At 44.9% G+C, this 19,820-nt stretch overlaps 1 pseudogene; it reads right to left on the bottom strand.

Annotated features, from left to right (window-relative positions):
• Positions 1-14,432: 14,432 nt before the first annotated feature.
• On the bottom strand, positions 14,433-18,972 carry LOC128746419 (uncharacterized protein K02A2.6-like; annotated as a pseudogene).
• Between the last annotated feature and the right edge of the window lie 848 nt (positions 18,973-19,820).

The following is a 19,820-nucleotide window of genomic DNA, read 5'->3' as shown; positions in this document are numbered from 1 at the left end:
ACCATTTGGTTTGCATATCTCGATTGCAACTGAGATATACGAAATCATATCTGAACGAAAAAGTTATATTTCACGCCATATAAGAACATATATGTACCAAAGTGGAGGCGATATACGTGCGAAAGCTTTGACAACTATTTGTAATTCTTTTTTGCGTAGTTTTCATAACACGCAACTAAATACTCCTGAATATATGATTAAGATATAATCAAATATTGCAATCGTCTATACTGCTTTATAATTCACAGTCATGAATTGTATATGAAGGCACGCACGACTGCAAAACAACTTATTGTTCACTTCGATTTGACATACTCTAATTATTATACAATTCCAATGTGAAATTGACATGAAAACGATTTATTATGAACTTTCTATTACGATTTTGTGTTATCTGGGGTGCCACTAGAAATTATGGCTAGTTGCCTACGCATACGCAATGCATCTTACCCTTGCGTACAAGTTAGCCGAGTTTACTCTTTCCTAACGCCGCTCATTCGCTATTCGCAAAACTCAAATTTCTAAGCACGAAGCGTAGACTCCCTTGCCATGTTCTTCTTCAAATTAACCCGAAGAAAGTTCAATAAACTCTGGGAAATGAAATGGTTAGATGCATAAAACCAAAGGAAAAAAGAGAGATTTGTTCGCAGAAGTTCGTTACAAAATTTCGGCTTTCAAATTTAAAAACCTCGTTCCTATCTGAGGGTTTCCCAAATCTCGCTTCGATCATTTCTAGTTGAACAGTCGAAGAAGTCAGAGTGTGTGATTTTGTGTTCCGCGTTTTCAAACCGAGGTTTGTGCTAGTGAGATTTCTTTCGGTTAGTTAAATGTATTAAGTGTTTTTTCATTAGATAGGTAGCGCAGTCAGGAGTTGCTAATAGTGGAGAGTTTGCAAGCAAGTGTGGAGATCCTAAAAGGTAAAATTTAAAATTTAAATAAGTGGCTTTTCGAATAGTTGGCTCACCGCGTCGAACAGCCGTTCGACGGGTTTTTCTGTCGTATTTGAAATTTCTTTAAGCGCTCGGCGAAGCTCAACACACCGCCAGCAAAGATCATCCACTCTCCTACCGCACACTCTTCGACTAGAGATGGTCGGGTATGAAAATTTGAATACCCGAACCCGACCCGTACCCGATCAAGAAAAAAATTGAAAACCCGTACCCAACCCGAACCCGCAAGTTTATTATTTTTGATACCCGAACCCGACCGCAACCCGACGGGTACGGGACGGGCCCGGGTACCCGACCATCTTTAGTGTTAAATGTGGTCAATGGGGATACCCGACCCGACCCGTACCCGATTTCAAAAACAAATATTAAGAACCCGTACCCGACCCGAACCCGCAAATTATTTTTTTTCAATACCCGAACCCGACCCGAACCCGGCGGGTACGGGTACGGGTGCGGGTTTCGGGCAAATTTTCCGCTACCCGACCATCTCTATCTTCGACCCTGCTGTCCCTGCTGCCGCTGATTGGGATAATCGGCCCGTGCAGAACGCTAAAACCCGCTGGTTGGACTAACCGGCACATGCTGCGATAGAACCTCGTCGCCATTTTGTTGTTGGGGAAGCCAGCATAGTACGGTTCCGTACATAAACCGCCTTCGGTAGTGAATTGCTGTAGCCGGAGCTACTGGGAAAGCAGCACCGCCGTGTGGTAGAGTGTCTTTGCTGAGCAGGGACCGAAATGGTTACACTTTTTCTATTACATTTACCAGCATGCAATGCCATGTCAGACTCTTAACCAATACCATCGCTCTTTACTGTTTCTGTATCGACAGTGCCTATCTCATAAGTGTCGAGACTAGCCAGAATATGTACATGAATAATAAGCAAACATTTGCGTACGTTAGCCGACCATTCACTCAAAATGTCGTGAAGAAATGCCATGCATTTGCCGCTTTTTGCTTACAGTTATAGTTAAAATAGTATGGAATATGGATAGAGAATAAGATGTATTAGGAACCTTCTTATTTAAAACCGTGTTGTTTAGGCGAAAGCAAAGCAGTAAAAGAGAATACAAAAAAAGTGTCTCCAAGACTGGTGACACTTTTTCCTCCATATCGAAGAGTGTCTGACATGTAGAACAAAAGATGTTTTCGTTACTCTTGCATTTCTTTTCGGTGCTTGTGTTCCAGTAACATGTCGCAAGACTGGTAGCAAGATAAAATGGTAAATATCTTCAAATTTTTGTCCCCAACCAGTACATTTAACGTCCCTGTTGCTGAGTGAGTATGATATAAAATCCCTGCGCAGGGTGATGATATGAAGTGCGACAGATCCACACATACCAAAACAATAGTGAAAGCTCGCGAGCCAAGCCAAAGAATTAGAGCAGTAGGTCAGAAGTGAAGTATAAATGTAGGCGCTATAGTAGTTCTCCACCCACGCAATTATGGTACCGTAAGCAAATCTTAGAATAGTTCAAATCCTAGGTAATGAAAGCATGTTAACGTAGAATAAAAATTGTTAAAATGGTTATTTCTGTTTTGTTAGTCCTATTAATGGAGTGATATTTAATATGGTCTAAAGAGTCTAAAGGTTCTCACGTCTCGCGTTCGTCGTAGTTGTTTGATTTTGTTTGTTTAGTACTTCAGGTTGGACTGCTTGGGAAATCAGTCCCCGCACTCTTCGGACTTTCGAAGCTGGTCAGTGGTCTGTTCCTACAAAGTTTGGACCAGTGCAGTGATGAGAAAAATACGAGTCGGATTTTGATTTGGGTATTTTTAAGAAACTTCTGAGGCTTTAGAGACACTTCCGTGCGTAGACTGAGTACCTTTGGCGGATTGCGTCGGCTGTTTTGTTTCCCCCCTTTGAGTTTATTAAACTGACCCGCCCTGAGGCGGAGTTTCTGGCCGGGCAAGCCTGAACGTGGCAAGTGACCCTCTCACGAGGTGGCGCTTAAGTCACTTGCTTCAGAGATTTGGGGGAGCGAATAGCGGACTGATTAGGTGGCCATATTACGGCAGGCTACATCTCCAGCACAAACATCGACACGTCGTTGACGTTTACTTTGTTTATACTAGAATTGTTGCGAAAAAGCTTGGTTCCCTTAAGTAATTCTAACAATTCTTATTCAAGCGCAGCTTGTCTTCTTCAAGAATGCAATAAGTATACTTACTTACTTTACTTTAGTCACAACGGTCGTTACCGATCCTGCGCCGAACGAATTATGGTCCGCCAGTACCGTCGGTCCTGGACTGCCGTTCTCCAATCCCCACGAACACCAGCTGAACGTGCATCGTCTTCGACAGCACACACCCACCGGGTGCGGGGTCTGCCTCGGAGTCTACGGCCTCTTCCTGGTTCTCTGCTGAAAATAGTTTTAGCTACTCTTTCATCGGGCATTCTGGCCACGTGTCCAGCCCACCGCAGCCAGCCACATTGCACTACCTTCACTATATCAGCATATTTGTATACTTGGTACAGCTCGTGATTCATGCGTCTGCGTCACACTCCATTTTCCATTTTGCCACCAAGTATAGATCGCAGAATTTTACGCTCAAAAACCCCAAGCACTCGCCGATCAGCTTCCTTTAGCGTCCATGATTCGTGTCCGTAAAGGGCCACCGGGAGGATTTGCAAACTACGGGAGTTCAGCTGGCTACGTAATCTGTAGAAAGGACGATTCGCGGCTGCAACTCGTCGTTTCACTTCGCGGCTTACATCGTTGTCACATGTCACGAGTGTACCAAGGTATATAAATTCCTCCACTACTTCATATCGTTCCCCATCTAACTCCACCTCGGCACCAACATCACTTGAGCTCCCACGTTCCCTACCAGCAACCATGTACTTCGTTTTGGCGGTATTAATGGTAAGTCCCAATCTCGCAGCTTCCCTTTTAAAGGGCCTGAAGGCCTCTTCCACTGCTCTACGGTAGATTCCGATGATATCGACGTCATCCGCAAAACCAAGAAGCATGTGAGATTTCGTGATGATAGTTCCATTCCTTTCTACGTTTGCCCTTCGTAATGTACCTTCCAAGGCAATGTTGAATAGCAGGTTAGAGAGTACATCCCCTTGCTTTAGTCCATCCAACGCCACGAAAGCAGCTCAGGTCTCACCCGCTATTCTAACGCATTATTTGGATCCGTCCAGCGTTGCACGAACAAGCGTAACTAGTTTCGTCGGAAAACCATGTTCTAGCATTATCTGTCACAGCTCATTTCGTTTAACTGAATCGTACGCCGCTTTAAAGTCCACAAACAGATGGTGTGTCTGGAAGTTGTACTCCCGGAACTTGTCTAGCAACTGACGCAGGGTAAACGTCTGATCCGTCGTGGAGCGACCCTCACGAAAACCTGCTTGGTACTCGCCGACGAAGGACTCCGCTAACGGTCTCAGTCTGCAGAACAGGATACGGGAAAGCACCTTGTAGGCAGAATTGAGCAATGTAATTTCTCGATAGTTTTTACACTCCATTCGAAGTCCCTTTTTGAAAATTGGGCAAATGAGGCTATCCAACCACTCCTCCAGCATTTGTTCTTTCTCCCAGATCCTGTCAATGATTCGGTGGATTGCTTCGTACAGCCGCTCGCTCCCCGCTTTTAGAAGTTCAGCCGGGATACCGTCCTTCCCAGCAGCCTTACCGTTTTTCAGCTCACTGATTGCCTTCTTAACCTCCTCCTGTGTTGGTGGCTCCACAGCTTGACCATCGCTTACAATTTCTATCCTGTCCCTGCTGATCTCCTCATTTACCTCTCCATTCAATAATGTCTGGAAGTGCTCCTTCCACCTGGCTGCTACCGCCGTTTTGTCGGTAAGCAGGTTGCCAGCACTATCATTGCCCATCACAGGCATGGCAGAATTTCTGCATCTCACCGTTTTATAGAAACTCCGTGAGTCGTTGCTGGCGTATCGCTCCTCTGCGCCGGCGAGCACGTGCTCCTCGTACTCGCGTTTCTTTAGACGATGGATTCTTTTTTCCACAGCTCTAGTCTCTCTGTTTTGACGCGTTGCCGCAGTGAGCATGCGACTCCTGGCCTGGTTCTTTTCGTCTGTCACTCTCTGGCATTCGGCATCAAACCAGCTGTTACGCTGTCTTCCACGCGTCGTGCCTACCACCTCTCTCGCTGCTGTTTGGATGGCACCATGGATGTTCCTCCGCAGCCGATTTATATCTTCTTCTTCTACCTGCTGTTCTGCGATTCGCTGGTCAAGCTTCCTGGCGTACTCCACTGCTACGCCGTCTGCCGTTAACCGCTGGATGTTGAAACGCAGCGGCAAAATTTATGAGCCTCAGACCGTTATCATTGGTCGCCAGATACAGGCTATGTCTTCCAATAACTGGACGGAAGAATTCCTCCCTCCCGATCGGTGCGTTTGCATCTCCGATGATGATTTTCACGTCGTGTTTTGGGCTCCATAGGTCCTCTCAAGCCTGTCGTAAAACTCGTCTTTAGCATCATCGGATTTATCATTTGTCGGTGCGTATAAGTTGATTAGGCTATAGTATAGTATAGAAAAAGAAGACAAGATTTTATTTTTGAGCCATCTTTTCTTCTTCTTTTTCGTTTTTCTCAGGATGTGTTTCGTTTACAAACCTCAAAAGTTATATAAGTCTTTGCCAAGCTACTACCAACAAAACAAAAAAAGTTTGTTTCAATACGTTGTGTAGTTTCTGAGAAAAAGGTACTTAAAGTTTGAAAACTATGGTTTTCCAGGAGCGGCGTTTTATTCCGCCGGAGTTGTTCCACGCCGCACTGGAATGCTTATGTGTATGTGTATCGTTTTTCGGCCACTTCCCGTGGTCCGATCATTACAAATTTAGTATCAAAATAAGCGAAAAAGACTGCAGAATCAAAATCTGAAATAAAAAAGTATTGATTTTTTCAAAATTTTTAGTCGTTTATGTCCCCTTAATGTAAACCGTCCTTACTATTCTGTTCGTTTCTCTATTAGAAATTTTCAAATCGGATTTCATATTCTAAACTTATGCTCTTCGGGGTATCAATCACTGCATGTAGCGTACTCCTGTAGAGAGTTCGTAATCGTAATTGAAAGAAGGCAGCGTGTTCGGACCATTGTGCTTCAACATCTTTGTAAACGACTCCGATGCACTTATTTCGTCTCCCACCCTTCCGGAGTCGTTCACCAACGATAAAAACATATGCGAGTAAGCTTATTGAAAGTCAGATTTAAGAATCTTATTGGAGTTATCATCGTGAAAGCATTCATCACACCAAGCCATAATTTGGGTTGCTCTGTAGAAATTGTACCAAACAAGACCAACTAAGTTAGCAAAACGAACTCGGTTCTATAAGTTTTTTTTTTGCAAAGAAAACTAAATGCTAGATTATTTCCTCTTCCTTCGACCAGCCATTCGATTGAACCGCAAATGACAAGACGGAATAGCACTTTGGGCCAGGGAAAAATCCAACTTTTTCCCTGTTTACTCCAACAGCCGAAAACGGAAGAAAAATATTAACGTTGTTAATTTCGGTTGATATTCCACCAGGGACACATTAACCGTTCTCTGCCCTCTTCGTAAGCCGTCGCGCTTGGAGAAAGTAACACGAAGGGATCCGAGTGGATGGCGAGGATAACAACAAGAAGGGAATCGCGGCTGAACGTTTTGTTTTCCGTTTTTATGATTAAAAGATGAAGAACAATGGACTTTGAACAAATGTAAATGGTTATGGAATGGCATTTGCCGTTCTGTCAGAGAAATGAATCCCGTGATTGGGGAGAGAAAGGGCGCAAAAGTTAACGAGCAATTTGGGGTTTTGCATTGTTGAGAAACAATGCAAGATAAAGCCGAATTTGATTCGCAAAACAAGGTGTTGAAATGAGCAAAAGGTTAACCTTGTTCTTTACATATTGATAAGAAAAGATGCTCTGACTGTCTCAAAAAAAGAGAAAAATTTGCTTTTCCACGTGCAAAACTTGCTTACGTTCCACCTTTCATGGCCTACTTACAACGCGGGGGGGTGGTACTGCTTGAGTTACATCAATCATTTTTACAGTCTATTACACTGACAGCGCCAACTTCGATTACGTGCCTTTTATGGTGCTTTCGGCACTTTTCCTTCTAGTGATAAAACGGAATCCGGCGAAAAGAGCTCCCGCTTCCCACCGACCGTCGCCGTATGTGATCCAATTTTATCGCTTCATCACCCACGTCCGTGCTGCTGTGGAGGAGAGTTCAGTCAATAAAGGGATTTTTCTCGGCTTCATTCCGCCACCCAGAGAAGCAAGCACACATGCAGTCTGGTGAGGAACGTGTTGAGAAGGAGAACGGCGAACAAAAAAGGTGTGGAAAAAGAAACTGTTACACTTGTTTTTCCTTGTTTCCACCCCGAAGATATATGTGCACATCCTTGGAATGCTACGTGGAAATGCTTATCATGTTACCGCCGAGAGGCGGGGGAGTAAAACAGCCGAAAAAGATCCAATTTAAGTCGTTTTGCGGTAGCTAAATGGCGCTTTACTCAAATTGAAGGTAATTTTTAGAACGTAAAAAAAGTGCTGCTGGTTGCTAGACGGGAAGCCACACCGCCGGTCCTAGACGGGAGGTTGAAATGTCAAAAGCTGGTTGGTCGGATATCGTGGCAGTCGTTTGAAAAATTCATGAAATCGTAAACCTTGCCGGGGACTACTAAAGAGCAACCGAAGAGCCGAAGGCTTCCGCTCAACTGCCAGTGGAAAAGGATTAACATTGTAATTAAAAATTTCCAGATTAGCAATCTCGGCGCGCACACACGTTTCCGTTGCACCGAGCCTCCGGCTCGCGCGCTCTCTTTGGCCACCACGGCACGGTTGGCCACTTTTTTGTTGCGGCTCGACGTTGTCCTTTCTCACATTACATCACTAGCGCAGCAGCAGCGCGAGTGTTGAACAGCGAGAGTAAAAGAATAATCAGCAAGAGGAATGGGGCGGTATACAACCGTATAGAGCAGGGATCCCACACTCACTCACTGTGGTCCTGATGTATGTATGTTTGCAAGCAGTCCAAATATTTGTCCTTGTTTGCTTGCCCTGATTCCACTCGTTCCATTCCGGTACTACGTACCGGGCGGCTTCTCTTCTCAAACGAAATGGTCGCTGCCGAGTTTTTGCTACCAGCAGCAGCACGGTTTCGCTAAATTTATTTTCCCTTTTCGCTAATCCTCGGCCACTTGAATTGTTGAGTGTGCGGAACTATCCTACGTTGCTGGCACCGGATGCCTCCAACTACTTCTCGCTGGCACCACCAGCATAAGCACGAGCCTTGTGATTTCTCTTAATCCTTTGCTTCCGCTGATTCTGTTCTAGCTAACCTTCTTTAAATTGATGATATTAAAGCTGAAACTCAATCAAAAGAAAATATTTCTTTTTTTTTCTGACGTAAACGTCAGACGAAAACAAAACAAACAGCAGGCTGTGACCAATAATTGCAAACTAAAGCACCAGTTAACGACAAATGTCACTATCTTCCTGGCTTTCCCCTTGTCTGACCCGACATCGGAATGAATCTTCGGTGACACTTCCTAATGAGCCCACATATCACGTCGTAAATCTTAACCAGGCTACTGGGATTCCTTCGCTTCCGTCACAGTGTCACTGTTGTAGGATAAAGTAGAACAACAATTCCACAGCCAAAAGTAGCCGACGGGAATTAACATCATTTTTTACCATTTAACGCCGTCGTCGTGTCGTTTCGTGCCGGCGAAGGGCGGTCATAAATCGATGCCTAATACCGGCAGCAAGGATCTTGCTGCTTGTGGAGAAAGTTGGAATTATGTTTTGTCATCATTTTCATTATGTGATTTGCGCTTCCGCCACGCCACCACCACCACCACCGGAATGGAATGCCTTCCGGAAATGGTTCTTAACAGAGACACAGAGAGAAAGCAAATCGAATGATTTGTTTCACGCCAGGGAGATAAACTAGAACATATTTATTATCGCTATCCTCCTATCCGTATATTGGACCGGTGCCGGAGCCGGAGGGAGGAATGATGGAAAAACACTTAATCCATTAATATAGCCGAACACAGGCCAAATAAATCGTTCCTCTTCAAGGCAGCAGCCGGACGACCCAAACCAACGGAACGGGTGCGTGTGTGTCATTGTAGGTTATTTATTTCTCCCACCCTGGAATCCCGGGGACCGGGTAAATTATCTTTTGTTTTGCTTTACCCCACTGACTGTAATCTTACAACCCTGTTGTTGTTGTTGTTGCGAAGTAAGAGATCAATCGGCCCCAGGATCCAGGCCAGAAAAAATCGACTGGAAAATAGAATCCAATTAGCTATTAATCACCAACATCGAACCGAACCGTACTGTACGTAAAGCGATGCTGGTTGACACCACTGTGCTGGAAAGGAAAATCAAACTAATGACCATTGGGCGGCCTCAATCCAAGTACAGCTTCACTTCAAGTGGTCACGTTGATTTCGACCCGAAACTGAATCCGGTGGCTGCTGGATCTGAAGCTAACGAGGGTTGAATAAACCGATTTAATCGATTCTCATTAATCGCCAGTCGATGGTTAATCCTGAGGGAAATGACATATTTACTTTTCCTATAGAAATCAAATATAGAAATCAGCGATTATGTTGATTACGAACTAGCTTGCTTAGAGGTGGAGTGACTAATGATTGAAGAAACAACAGTAAATATAGTTTTGCGTTATTAGAACAAACGTCACATAACGTCCTATAAAAACAAGCGGCTCAACCAGGTCAATAATACCAATCATAAAAAGATGAGAGGGCCAAGCAGACTCCCGTGAGGTATACCAGCTGAGGATGCAAAGTGTAAGACCAATTCGTAACTTCCGGACTCAGGAATTGGCACTATGGACGCCATTTTCCATACAATTGAGAATGATCAGCCTCTAGGCGGGTGGTTAAGAATGGCGGTTTTTAAGTCCAATTTGCCTTTTTAACACTCTTCTTTTCCTTTTTTCTGCCCAGTGGTTACCTCTCTCTCTGTGTTCCTTTTCTTTTCTCTTTTTGTACCATTTTCGTCCTATTCCTGAGTGCTGCTTTTCCTTTGTTCGATTTTTCGTCTTTTCTGTCTCGTGTTTTCTCATTTTTCGTCCACCGTTAAACTTTTTTCTTTTATTCGGCTCCAATTTTCGTCTTTTTTCGCTTTTTAACTCCGTTTCCATCGCGTTGTTCGTTCTCGTCTGTTCCGTTCTTCCTGTTATTAGATCCTGCTTTTCCTCCTTTTCTGTCACATTCTGTTTTTCTTAACCGTTTTACCCCATTTGCCTTCTGTTTACCTGTTTTCTCTCCATTTGTTGTTTTCTGTCCCATATTTCCTCTTTTTCTGTTCTTGATTATCCATTTTCATGCAACCATTTTTTTCTCTTTTCTTTTCTTCATTTTCTATCGCATTTTTCTCTTTTTTTGTTCCACTTTTACTCCTTTTCTGTCTGACAGAAAAGGCGAAAAAGAAAAAGAGAAAATAAGAGAGCGGGGAAAATGGAGAAATCAGAACAGAAAAAAAGGTAAAAGTGGATAGAAAAAATGAAAATGGAATGAAACAGACTAGGAAAATGAAACGTGACGTGACAGAAAAGAAGGAGAAACTGTACCCAATAAGAGGAAACGAAAAAATAGGCAAGGAGTTAACGGATTAGAAAACAAAAATCTAAACTGAAAAAGAGGCAAAGTGAAACAGTAAGAGAAACAGAAGAGAAATAGACGAGAGAAAGAGGGAAGGACGGGACAGAAAAAGAAAAAAAAACGTGACCGAAAAGGTGAAAAAATGGTGAAAAAGAGGAAAAACTAATCAAGAGAAAATGGAACGAAAAACAAGGAATCCTAAAAGGGAAAAAGTATCGCAAGAGAGTAAAAAGAATACCGATTCCCTGTTTCGAAAACGGGATAGAAAAGGAATAGGAATTGAAAAATGCAATAGAAAAAGAAGAAAGGAAAAACAGACCAAATATAAAGGCAAAGCTAGAGAAGAAAAAAAGACGAACACGCGGAAGCTAAAAAATGAAAGCAGAAAAAAGCAATGCCTTGGACTTAAACGTCTTTCTGAGACCCTTCTTGACCCATCTTTATCGACAGATTTCACAGCCGGCTATTAGAGTACAGGACCGTTACGAGGTAAGTGCAACAATCCTGCTTACTCTATCTGGAAAAAGGAAGGCAAAAAGCAAAAAAAAAGTGACAGCAAAAATTGAAAAAAAACAGGGCATTAAAGAAGAAAAAAACAGTATAGATGAAGACGGAAAACAAAAGGGAAAGGAGATAGAAAGAAATAGAAAAAGACAAAACCTGGAAACGAGAAAAAAGAGAAAAAGAAAATGAGAAAAAACGAGTGAAAAATAGGATTGAAAACAAGGAAATTATCGGACAGGAAACAAAGAAAAACGACACAATGTTTCATGAAACACGGAATAGGAAAAATGGAGAACGAGAGAAACAAATCAGAAAGGTTGTATTCCAGACACAATTGCGTAGCTATGTGACCTATGTGTGGCGTAAAAGAGCGTTAAGTAATAAGGCTAAATAATTTTTGATATGTATTTTGTGTATTTTGTGATGCCAACAAGAAATATGTTTACCAGGGCAAAAATCGGGGCACAGCCTGATGGCTAATAGGGCCGACTGACAATTGCTAGATATTTCTAAACTTAAAAGTTCAACAGAGTTTTGACACTCAAGTTGGAGCAAGGCCCCAATCAACGAATCCTCAATTAGCGAATCATTGCTGTATTTTAGAATTGCAGGGAATCAAAAATCACGAACACACAAGAGACAAAGATATTGTCCCTACTTCAAAATGTTGCGACAATGTATGATGAAAGTTTGTCACTATTGCATGGGCGTTAGGACAAAGACAAGCTATCGTAGCTGTTTATCGTGGACAACGATGTTGATGCCTGCGAAAAAGACAAACTGCTGCATGCAACACGTATTGTACGCAACAAAAGCAATCCTAATCATGTCGTACTGTGTCGGCAGCGGTAGTATTTGGTAGTTACCAAGGCAACGGTGGTAACTTTTGTATGCCAGGCTTTGGATCAAAGCAAAGCTGTTTTTTTCTTGAGGTTTTTCTGTTTGTCCCTTTTGTTTAAGTTGCTGAGAACTTGTGAGTGTTTGTGAGAGCGAGTGTGTATTAAAATATATTCTCACTGAAAGTTATCATTCTCACTGGTGTTATGGGACATTCCTTTGTCCTAATATTTTATTATCGTGAAACATTTTGGTTGCTATATGTATATTTGTTTTATAGGCAGAGAATAACTGGTTTATCGCTCTTCGTTTTTGTCGGTTATTTCTGCGTATGAACAATAATATTTTGATTGCCTGATCACGATACAATAAGTACAGGGTGTTCAATTCGTTCGAACACAACTTTTCATCGTTGTGTAAGTGCGCATTGGTATTGGTGTCAGCGTTAGCCTTATATGTAGGCTAACCGACGCTTAAGGTGTCGACTTGATGTCATTTGTTATTTGTTTACCGCGCGTGATGGGGAAGTACCGCAACGTCGTAGTAAAGTTGTTTGCGAAAGTTGAGCGACCCGGCGACATATTTCGGTGGTTGAAATCCCACGAGGTGAAGCGGAATTTCATCTATAACACCATCCGTCGGTACCGGGAGACTCTAGCTCGGCCAAGGACCGTGCTAGATCCGGGCGGCCGCGTTCGGCGAGGACGCCAGCAGCCATCAAGGTGGTGAGGGATCGGGTTCGTCGAAAACTGAACCGCTCGATCCGTAAGACCGCTGTTGACCTGAACGTGCCGATCGGGACTGCCCACACCATCATGGCGAAGGACCTGGGATGCAAGCCGTATAAGAAACGCAAGGTTCACGGGGTAACGGAGACTACAACGAAGAAGAGGCTGAACAGAGCAAAACTGATACTCAGGCGGCACGCTGGACAGGAGTTCGTGGTTTCTGTTGAGAAACTCTTCATCTTGCAACAGCCGCACAATGTCCAAAATGATCGGCTGTGGGCGCCGACGTTGGCCAGCATCCGCCCGTGATGGTTTGGTAGGCCGTATCTAAGCGTGGGAAGCTTCCAGTGGTGTTTATCGAGAAAAGCGTAAAAATCAACGCCGCGTACTATAAGACTGAGGCTCTGGAGAAGGTTGCGGCCCCGGCACTTCGTGACCTCTACTGGAAAGATCATTACGTCTTTTGACAGGACGGTGCACCGGCCTAGACGGCGAATATCGTCCAAGCGTGGTGTCGGGAGAATTTGACTGATTTTCTCGATAAGACTTTGTGGCCTCCCAGCTCCCCGGATGTTAATCCCCTGGACTTTTATGTATAGTCGTACACGCTGGCCAAGCAGAGCGACCATAAAGTGAGCACTATGGACCAATTTAAGAAGCTCATTTCCAAGATCTGGGACGAGATGCCCATGGACCAGGTGCGTGCCGCGTGTGATTCTTTTGAGAAACGTCTCAAGCTCGTTATAAAGCACAAAGGGCGGATACTTCCACCAAATATGTCGTAAAGGTTCTCAATAAACACTGCTTCAATAAAAATTGGCTCAGAAAAGAATATTTTGTATTTTCATTTTTTAAACACATTTTTAAAGTGTATTCGAACTTATAACACCCTGTACACGTGCAGATTGTAGTACCTAATAAAGTACATCGTAGACAGTGCGTATTAAACAAATAGAAGTGTTACAGGCAAGCTAAATGAATAGATCATCCAAATCAGGTAAACAAGTTGAATAAGTGACCGAGCCGAAGACTGAGATTCTTTCCCGTAGACCCATTAAGTTTCTCCAAAGTGGTACACAGTGGCAGTTTCGCGGCTTATCCAGCGACCTGCTAAGGAAAACCTACTACTTTAGAGGACTACGGCGAAGACGTGAGATTTCTCGACGGTTGAGTGCGACACACACGCTAGCGGTGGAACATCGAACAGCCACCCATCCGGACAGGGGCGACTTTCCCCTCAAGTAGCAGCTAAAGCTGCAAACAACGGTTTAAACAATCAGCAACGACCAAAGCTGAAGGCTTCTAGATCGAGCTAGCCTAGAAAAGAGGTCTGGTGTATCCACCCCGGAAGTCCTCAGTGGTTCGACCAGGGACTTGGGGTAGTAGCGAGAGTCCCATTCGGTCTTCCGACCTAACAGGCCGTCCTACGCATATCCACTTTGACACAGGTAAAAATTTTGAAGGTGCAAGTAACGAGTTGGTTAAAGTTTTTACTACGTTTTGTGTTTGACGAGGTGTTCGGGTATAGAAATAAACTATCCCTCATAGGGAGCGAAAGACACGGTATTTAACATATAAAACGTGTATTATCTTACTTACTAAAACATGTCGCGTGTAACGCTCTACTGGTTAATATAAAAACGGAAGTCATTTTTCCATGACAATTATCACACACACATATAAGCGCCTACCAGCATCATCCTATAGTGACAGGGAACTGTCACTGGAGAGCCCAGCGTCGTACGGAGCGCACATACAGGTGGGGCACTCCGACAGAATAGAGTCGTCTCCAACATCTCCCCTCTTAATAAAGGTGGTACGGGTCGAACCACTTCGGCGGCCTTCGATTTCTGGAAGATCGCCGAGGAACTCTTTCCACCGGATCTGCCTCAACTGCTGATTCAAATTCGGTTGAAGCTGATGATGTTGATGTTGACGTTGATGGAGACTGGATAGACGACAACGGACTCAACACCGGATTCTGTGGCTGGTCAGGCCGCGGACTAGACACTGCTTGCTGTGGTGTAGAAGTTTGCAATGTTCCAGACGATTGTGTAGCAGCTGGCTCGGATACTGGCGCAGCTGGACCAGGAAGTAAAGCTAGAGAGGCCAGACCAGGTTCTGGCAAGTTCCAGCCTTCAAGTAGAACATCCAAAGCTAGCTTCTGTTTGCAACTGCTGACTGGGTTCGCTGACTGGCTGGGTACTGAATCGGTCACGGTTCGGCTTCGTAACTGATTGATGTGTGAACGTAGCATTCGGTGATTCTCAATCCACACATTGTACATGACGTCTCCCAGGCGTTGACACACGACACCTGGTGCCCATTTCCAACAGTTTCGTGTGTAGACCTTGGCGTAGACTAGATCGCTTTTACTGAAGCACCTTGGCTGTTTGTTCGGAATGGCTTTTGGTTCTGGCTTCCGAACTGGTGGCGGACGAAGCAACTCGAGGCACGTTCGGATTTGACGTCCAAACATGACTTTAGATGGTGATTTGCTTTCCGGTAAAGAGCGGTTTGGCGTGCTCCGGTAGGTCAGCAAGAATATGTCCAAAGCTTCTTCGATGTCTCCTCTCCCCTCTTGAATTTTCTTGACGGTGCGTTTGAACGTATCCACGAACCGTTCGGCTTGCCCGTTCGACTGTGGATGGAACGGGGCTGTTCGTACGTGTTCGATTCCATTTGACATACAGAAATCGGCGAACTGAGCACTGGTGAACTGCGTTCCATTGTCCGATACTAAAATTTCGGGCATCCCAAGACGAGCAAATAATTCACGCAGGATACTGATAGTAGCGTGAGCAGTAATACGTCGAGTTTGTACCACTTCAGGCCACTTAGAGAAGCTATCGACGGCGATGAGATAATATTCGCCTTCGACTGGACCGGCGAAATCGACATGCACTCGTTGCCACGGACCAGATGCTTTGGCCCATGGGACAGGATCCATGTGAGGAGGAGATCGCGCGACGGACGCACAATGCGGAAAAGTCTTGACGTAGGCGTGTACTTCTTCGTCGAGCGAGGGCCAGTACACATAGCTTCTGGAGAGTGCCTTCATCCTGTGGATGCCAGGATGTCCGAGGTGTAGTTGTTTCAGGCACTGCTTGCGGTACTGGGATGGAATAACGAGTCGTTCTCCGAACAGGATGCATCCGTCCACTAGGCTGAGCGATTCTTGTCTGGCTTGGAACCGCTTGAGTTCCGGTTCGATGAGTTGCGATTGTAGCCAACCATCACGGATGTACCGAAAAACCTTGCGAAGGAGTGGATCGGACTGCGTACCCTGTGCGACGACTCTGAAACTGAGAGGAAGAGTGTTAGCTGAACATGAGGCCACAGACCTGATATCGTCTTCGAGGCGGATGCTGGCAATGACGTAGTCTTCCTCTGGTTTCGCATGTTGATCGATGAGACGTGATAGGACATCAGCGTTACCGAACTTGTTGGTCGCCACGTACTCGATCTCGAAGTCATACAGTAGTAGGGTTAAGGCAAATCGTTGAAGCCTGTTGGCAGTGTAGACTGGAATGCCTTTCTTGGATCCGAAGATTCGCAGCAGTGGAGCGTGGTCAGTTTGCAGACGGAAATGCCGACCAAACAGCATTTTGTGGAACTTGGTGACAGCAAATATAATGGCCAGACCTTCGCGATCCGGCTGACTGTAGTTTTGTTCCGCCTTGGTGAGTGCTCTTGAAGCGTGCTGCACCACTTTTACTGAACCATCTGGAAAAATGTGGCTGATCGTTGCTCCAAGGCCAATGGATGAAGCATCAGCTGCCACAATGATGTCCAACTTCGGATTGTAGTGGGTGAGAAGCAGGTCCGACGAGAGAATTCGTTTGAAATTGTCGAATGTTTGCTGACAATCTTGATTCCACTCGAATTTTGCTTCTGACTTGAGCAGGTTGTCGAGAGGATAGCGCAACATCCGCATGTTCGGCACAAACTTTTCATAATAGTTGATTGCACCGAGGAACGAGCGGACGCCAGAGACGTCAGTGGGAGGCGATAGCTTGGTAATCGCTTCTATTTTCGATGGATCCGGGCGCAACCCTTTTTGGTCGATGACGTGGCCCAGATACTGAATCTGACGTTTTCGGAATGAACATTTTTCCGCTCGGATCGTAAATCCGAAATCTTCAATGCGCTGTAGGACCGCTTTCAGATTACGGTCGTGCTCCTCTTCGTTTTCACCACCGACTGCGACGTCGTCCATATAGCCGGATGTTCCCTTGAGACCGGCGAGCATCGTGTCGATGAGCTGCTGGAATGCTCCTAGAGCGATCTTCACACCTGGTGGGAGGCGGTTGTAGTGGTACAGTCCACGGTGAGTGTTTACCGCTAACAGACCACGGCTTGCTTCATCAATTTCCACCTACAGGAAAGCATCGGAGAGATCAATCTGGCTGAATACTTTGCAGTTAGCCAGTTTGGCGAAAATATCCTCCGGAAGGGGAAGCGGGTATTGATGAGGTTGCAAGGCGGCATTCAGTCCCGTCGAATAGTCTCCGCAGATCCTAATCGAACCGTTTGCCTTGCGTACTACCACTATCGGAGCGGCCCACTCCGAATAATCCACCGGCGAAATGATATTCAATTGCTCGAGACGATCGAGCTCTTGATTCACAGTGTCTAGCATTGCATACGCAACAGGACGTTTCGGGCAGAAAACTGGTTTGCACTGTTCTTTCAGTTCCAGGTTTATTTTAGTCTTTTGGCACAGGCCAAGCTTCCCACTGAACAGCTTCGGGAATGTTTTTTTCAGGGAATTAATAGGTACTGGGGAACTGGATACTTGACGACAAAATGTATCCATCGACACTGACCATAGTCCGAAACTGTCCACTAAATCAGATCCGAGAAGTTGCAATTGTTTATCTGTCACACGTATCACTGCATTGCGGGTTTTGTTTTCAATAGTAATGTCACAACAAAATTCACCCGCAAGAGGCAAAACACTTCCCGAAGCTGTTTTAGCTTTCACTGTTGCTGGCACTAACGCTGGACTTCCAATCTTCCGCCAAATATTTTTGTCGATCACTGTTATGTCGGAGGCTGTATCAAGCTGCAACTGCGTCTCACCGCCGGGGAACGATACTGGAACAAATCTGCGTGTTTCGACACCACAAACATTCACTGTTACAATTTTGCTGGGTACTGTATACTTTTTCCGATTCTTTGATGATCTTCGCGACTTCGCACTTGCACAGAATCCTTCCCGATGCCCGATTATGCCCTTAATCGGAACATTTATGACTCTTAAACGTGCAAAAGCGAGTGTAATGAAACGAGCCACAAAACCAACACGGTGATTTGGGTTTGTTTTTGCCGTTTTTGCTATCACTTGTATCGGTTTTGGTTGCCAGATTTTCTCGTTTCCTGAAATGACGTTTCACTGCATTGACTTGACCGAAACCAGAAGCAGTCTCGATCATTGCGTTATCGTGTCGGAGGTTGTCTAATCGCTGGCTTTCCTCCGACAACTGTTCTAGAGTGACGTCATGTTTTTCCTCGATTTTTGAGAGGAGTCGCGTTCGTAGTTCAGCGTCATTTTCTGATTTGAGTCCGCAGACGTAAATTAGACACTTAAACTCTTCTTCGGTGAGCTTTCCTAGCTCGAACTGGACACAGGATTTATTCACTCGGCAGGCAAACGCAACGTGATCCTCCGTCGGATTTTTGAAAACTTGAAGGCATCTATACCGACGACTGATAACGGACTCTTTCGCACTAAAAAGCCCATTTAATTTCTCCACTGTTTGGGCGAATGTAAAATCCGTTGGCAACTTGGGAAGGATAAAACTGGCATACCTTTCGTGTTCCACTGCACCCATCTTCCGTAAGAGTAGACGGACTTTGGCTGGGTCATCTAAACGAAAGGCGTCTTTCGCAAAGAGATCATCGTAGCGCGAATACCAACTAGCGAAAGTGAGATTGCTTTCTACTTCATAATGAAACTCTTTGATGTTCCCCGCAAGAGAGTCCAAAATTTGTTCGGGGTTAGGTGGTACTTGCACATTTATTGATGACGTTATGGTGCGAAGGAATGCCTGATGCCGTTCTTCGCACTGCTGGAACCGTTCTTCCGATCGCTGTTCATTCTGCTGTTGCCGGAGAAGAAGCTGGTTCAACTGTTGCTGATATTGTGCCTGCTGCTGCTGCATCATGTGCATCATCTGTGCGAAGAGGTTATCTCCGGACTGCTGCTGTTGCTGCGGGTGCGGAGGAGGTACGAACGGTGGTTGCTGCTGCTGTTGAGGGACCTGTCCGGGATGTTGCTGGATCCGCTGACGGTCCGCATCTTGGAGCTGCGGCTGGCCGTTTTCCTGGGAGAATGACATCTCTCCCCTCCGTCTTTTGCGTGGGGGTGACGGAATTGTTGGTTATATTTTCCACGATCACTGACACTCGCGAAAACCGCAAAACAAAACCGACCCAATCGTCGCCACTTTTGTGTTTGACGAGGTGTTCGGGTATAGAAATAAACTATCCCTCATAGGGAGCGAAAGACACGGTATTTAACATATAAAACGTGTATTATCTTACTTACTAAAACATGTCGCGTGTAACGCTCTACTGGTTAATATAAAAACGGAAGTCATTTTTCTATGACAATTATCACACACACATATAAGCGCCTACCAGCATCATCCTATAGTGACAGGGAACTGTCACTGGAGAGCCCAGCGTCGTACGGAGCGCACATACAGGTGGGGCACTCCGACAGAATAGAGTCGTCTCCAACACTACGCTACACAGCAAATCACAGCAGAACGATATAGTTTCCTTTTGCGCTGAAAAAGGTATCACCTGGCATCTAATATCATCAAAAGCGGTGCGCATTTCGGTTGACTTTTAGAAGCAGCCATTAAAGTTGCTAAAAATTATCTCTTTTGAGAGCTGTGTAGAATTCTGACAAAAATTGCAATGTTCATTAGTAGCACTCCAATTAGCACTTCACAGTGTTCACCGATGACCAACAGCCTCGCAACCGGTTCAATGGAGTTCGGATACCGTCGACGGAATGAACTGCAACAAAAAAAAATACAGGGATACCTCGATATAAGACAATCTCCCTATAAGACAACCTCGATATAAGACAACCAGAGCTAACTTTCCAATCCAAAAGCGGCGTCATGAAGATGTTCATTATTCAATGAAAAAAAATATGAAAAATCGATTGATATCC

Source organism: Sabethes cyaneus, chromosome 1 (assembly GCF_943734655.1).
Source record: "Sabethes cyaneus chromosome 1, idSabCyanKW18_F2, whole genome shotgun sequence".
In the NCBI taxonomy this organism is placed as follows: domain Eukaryota; kingdom Metazoa; phylum Arthropoda; class Insecta; order Diptera; family Culicidae; genus Sabethes; species Sabethes cyaneus.
The sequence above is the reverse complement of the archived record's forward strand: the minus strand, read 5'-3'. Positions and strand labels throughout refer to the sequence as shown.